Below are 4,300 nucleotides of genomic sequence, written 5' to 3' on the forward strand. Positions count from 1 at the left end.
CTCCCTCTCTCTCCCTCTCTCTCCCTCCCTCTCCCTCTCCCTCTCCCTCTCTCTCCCTCTCTCTCTATACGGGTGTCTCTGAGGCTCTAGCTCCCAGGGCCACTCTCTCCCTCTGCGTGGCTGCCTGTGGCCAAGCGGGGTTAAGAAAAGCTTAGCGTTTCCCTCCAGTGCTGTGTATCTTGAGTTAAGACGGCGCGCCGACGCTTGGCAGCCGTAATATACCCATGCGCCCGCCCTCAGGGGTGCTCCGGAGATGCCATGTTCTTAGTTTATTTCTGCAGATGGAGGGGATGGGTTTGGGGGGGCAGGGGACTCTTCTATCAGGCGCTGCACATGTCTTCATTAGAGGAGGAGGAGGAGGAGAGGAGGAGGAGGAGGTGGTGGAAAGGAAGGAGGTTAAAAAGGAAGATAAAGAGGAGGAGAGGGATGGAGGAGAACGATGGAGGATGAGAGTGAGGGAGGAAGAGATGGAGGAAGAGATGGAGGAGGAAGATGAAGGATGAGAGAGATGGAGGAGGAGGAGAAAGAAGGAGGATGAGAGAGATGGAGGAGGAGGAGAAAGAAGGAGGATGAGAGAGATGGAGGAGGAGGAGAAAGAAGGAGGATGAGAGAGATGGAGGAGGAGGAGAAAGAAGGAGGATGAGAGAGATGGAGGAGGAGGAGAAAGAAGGAGGATGAGAGAGATGGAGGAGGAGGAGAAAGAAGGAGGATGAGAGAGATGGAGGAGGAGGAGAAAGAAGGAGGATGAGAGAGATGGAGGATGAGAGGGATGGAGGAAGTGGAGGAAGAGATGAAGGAAGAGAGGTGGAGGAAGAGGAGGAGGAGAGGGATGGCGGAGGAGGAAAGGAATGAAGACAGATTAAGGAGAAGGAGACCTGGAGTAGAGAGATGAAGGAGGAGGAGATGGAGAGGGGAGAGGGGGGAAAAGGAGAGGGGATGAGGAGAGATAACGAAGAGTGTGCTTTCATGCATTCATGACTCCATATTGGACTTCAATCGAGCCCTTATTATTTTAATGTGCACTCCTTCGCTTTTTTTTCACACCGCTCGTTGTTGTGACTAAGTGAGACCCTGTGACGGTAAGGTGTGGATCCAAGGATCTGAGCTATCTAGCTACCATATGCTATCTCTATCCTCTGTCTGACAGGAATATTTGATGTCGTTAACAATATCAGAGGAAGCATGATGTATGGAAGGTGCATGACTAATAGGCTACACTAGATCAATTAGGCAACAACAGCTCCCAACCACGTTGGGGAAAGGAGACGGGTGGAGGGGAGAGGGGGACAGCCAACCGCGGTGGAGTGGGCCACGTGATGTTGTGGTGTAATGGGTGATGAAGTAGTGCGTGTGCGTTCGCTGCGTCTACTTGGCTGTGTGTTCGGGCTCATTATTATAGGTGGACTCTAATGATTTACCCACCAGACAACTGGGAATAAGGAAATGGTGGAATTCTTGTTTACAAAAGAGAGACCACGCTCACTTTATAAACTTCAGCGAGACCTATAGGATTTGTAGAGATGGCAAACAGGGTGTCTTTGAGGTCCTTTAGCTGTGTGAAGGTCTGCTTTTCTAATCTCTGATCCGTGGACCAGGGAAGATGCAAAGTGTGTGGTGCGAGTTGTGGCCCTCAATACCTGTTACATCTGTGGAGCGTTACACTACACCTACTGTAGCATGCAAACAAACTACAAGGTATGTCTTCAACATCTAATTGGTGTTCTATATGAAGCTAAACTTGGATGCAGGGCTGAAGAAATGTGTATGTTCTGGTTAGAGTCCTATAATGACACCATTCTCTCATCTGCTCTTTCTACAGCGGTCTCTTTTCTCTCACCCTCTCTGTTTTGTCTCTCTTACATTACGCTCCCTGCATTCATGGGAAAATGGACCACCAATGGTTGGTACTGTTATATCATGGCCGAACCATTCTCTCTCCCAGATGGGGGTGTACTGAGACAGGGGAACTGAGGTGCTTTTGAATACAGTGCCTGTCAGTTGGGCTTCTACGCTATCGGTGGGGAAAAGCATGTTAAAAGCCTGTTATTAGTTCACTTGGTTTCTTACACAATCTTTGTAAAACGACCAGGATATTCTGGACTTGTATGACAGATGAGCAGCATGATTTCCAATTGTTAGCATAGTAACTAAGTGGTTGAAGGTTCCAAGTCTACTAGTGTATAGTCCCCAGTCTACCAGTGTTTGGTTCCCAGTCTACCAGTGTCTTGTTCTAGTGCCTGGTTCCCAATGTGTAACAACCAGTATCTGGATCCCAGTCGTGTCTAGTTCCCAGTCTCCCAGTCTCTGGATCGCAGTCGGCCAGTCTCTGGATCCCAGCCTACCAGTATCTGGATCCCAGTCTACCAGTGTCAGGTTTCAGCGTTCCAACCAGTGTGGGCAGGTGGTTGGTTAGCAAACCCCACAATGCGCTAACACCATCCAAAGGTCAAAGGTAGCCTGCTGTGGGACAAGGTGGGGATGTGATCGATAGGATCGATATCTTCCACATGCCACTCAGCTGCTGAAAGTTAACGTCCCGTTCATAGCTCAACACAGGGGATCAGATATAGATAAACGTATTAAAGGTATTATCCAGAGACCAGTAGTGCCCAAACATGTTCATACCGCTCCTAACGCATCTTTCATATTGTATTTATATTGTTTAATCCCACTAAGACGCACTACATATAACATTCTCATTACCATGTCATTACCACAACCAGTCTAGTGTTTATTTTAACCAAACGTGCCCTAATAGTATAGATCCTATCCATCCGTTTTGGATGTGTAAGTTCCCAAAAATATGTTTTTGTTTGTGCTGTTTGCATTTATGTGTGTGTTTGTGTATGTGTGTGCATTTATGTCTGTCTATGTGTTTTTCATGGGCAACCCCTAGTGACAGCATGAATCAACACATTTGGTTTTAACGCTGGGCCATGGGCGTGGGGGTAGGGGGGGTGATACCAAAATTGCTGTTCCTCTCACTTGGCTGTCACGGCTGTACTCGGCACATACACAACGGAACCAGGGCTCAGCCAATCATCATTAGAGCACCACAGCTGCCCCCCCCCACACACACACACACACACACACACACACATACACACACACATTGCTCCCATTAGGCCCTGTGCTACACACACTCTTACACACACATACACACGTACACACACACGCACTCCAAACCATCAGTACCCATTATACAGAAGTGGTGTAAAAGCCTGAAGAAAAAGAAGTGAATAGAGGGCAGGAAGGGGGATTAGTCATTTTCTACTTGTCAGGGTGGTGCGGTCGGCGCCACTGTGTAAAGCCCTGTTCCCTGCTAGGCTTTAGCTACTCTAAAGATGCATTACCTCCTTCCAGGGTTGGATGTTCCTGTCAACTTTCACCTCCCTAATGCAGGGGGCTCAAACACATTGGATCACGGCGTCCGTTGGTATTTGTGTGTATGTTTGTTTATTGCACCATTCGCTAAAAACATTGACATATAAGAAGGAAATGTCTATAAAAGAAATGGGTATGAATATTGTTCTACGGCGTGGTGATGGATGGGTGTTTTATTTCCATTTTTGTGCACATGAGTTTCTGCAGGCAAAGATTGACATGTAACACTATTTTAACAAACACAATCTTCCATAAACCTAGGAAGACTGAGTGGTCCCGCTCAAAAATATTTTTTTGCCCGAGTCAGAAAATTGGTTTGTTACCATTGGTAACATTGTGGTTCAGATGAAGCGGGGAAGAATTATCCATGCAATGATTTCAGCTCTGGATTTTCCAGTTTGAAGTTATAAAGAGAGAACGAAAGTGAAAGAAAAAGTGTAAAGAATTGGACACCACAGGGCTGGATGAGCGAGGGGCCCTGAACAGGGAAGGTTCAGGATAAGGATGAAGGGTAGAGTGACATAGTGTGGCCATGCGGAAGGGAGAGCGAGGGAGAGCCAGACAGCAGTGTGTTCAATTCCTGACAGCTTCTGCTCATTTCACAGCAGTTAAGCTAGGTGAGGACGCTAACCCCCCTCGGGCTAATTCTCCTGCCAGCTGCCATCGACCTCTCTCCTTCCCTCCCTCCCGTGTTCATCCCCTCTCTCTGTTCTGCCTCCATTTGCAATCTTTTTTTTGGTCAGACCATGTCTACCACTGACTGTTAACACACTCTCTCAATCGAGTGATGCTAGTGCGAATGTCCTCGCTGAGGTGCTAGTGGACATTGTCTGAGTGAGATGCTAGTTCAAGTGTCCTGAATGAGATGCTAGTGCACGTTTCTTCAGTGAGATACTAGAGCACTTGTCCTGAGTGA

Source organism: Gadus macrocephalus, chromosome 1 (genome assembly GCF_031168955.1).
Source record: "Gadus macrocephalus chromosome 1, ASM3116895v1".
Classification (NCBI taxonomy): domain Eukaryota; kingdom Metazoa; phylum Chordata; class Actinopteri; order Gadiformes; family Gadidae; genus Gadus; species Gadus macrocephalus.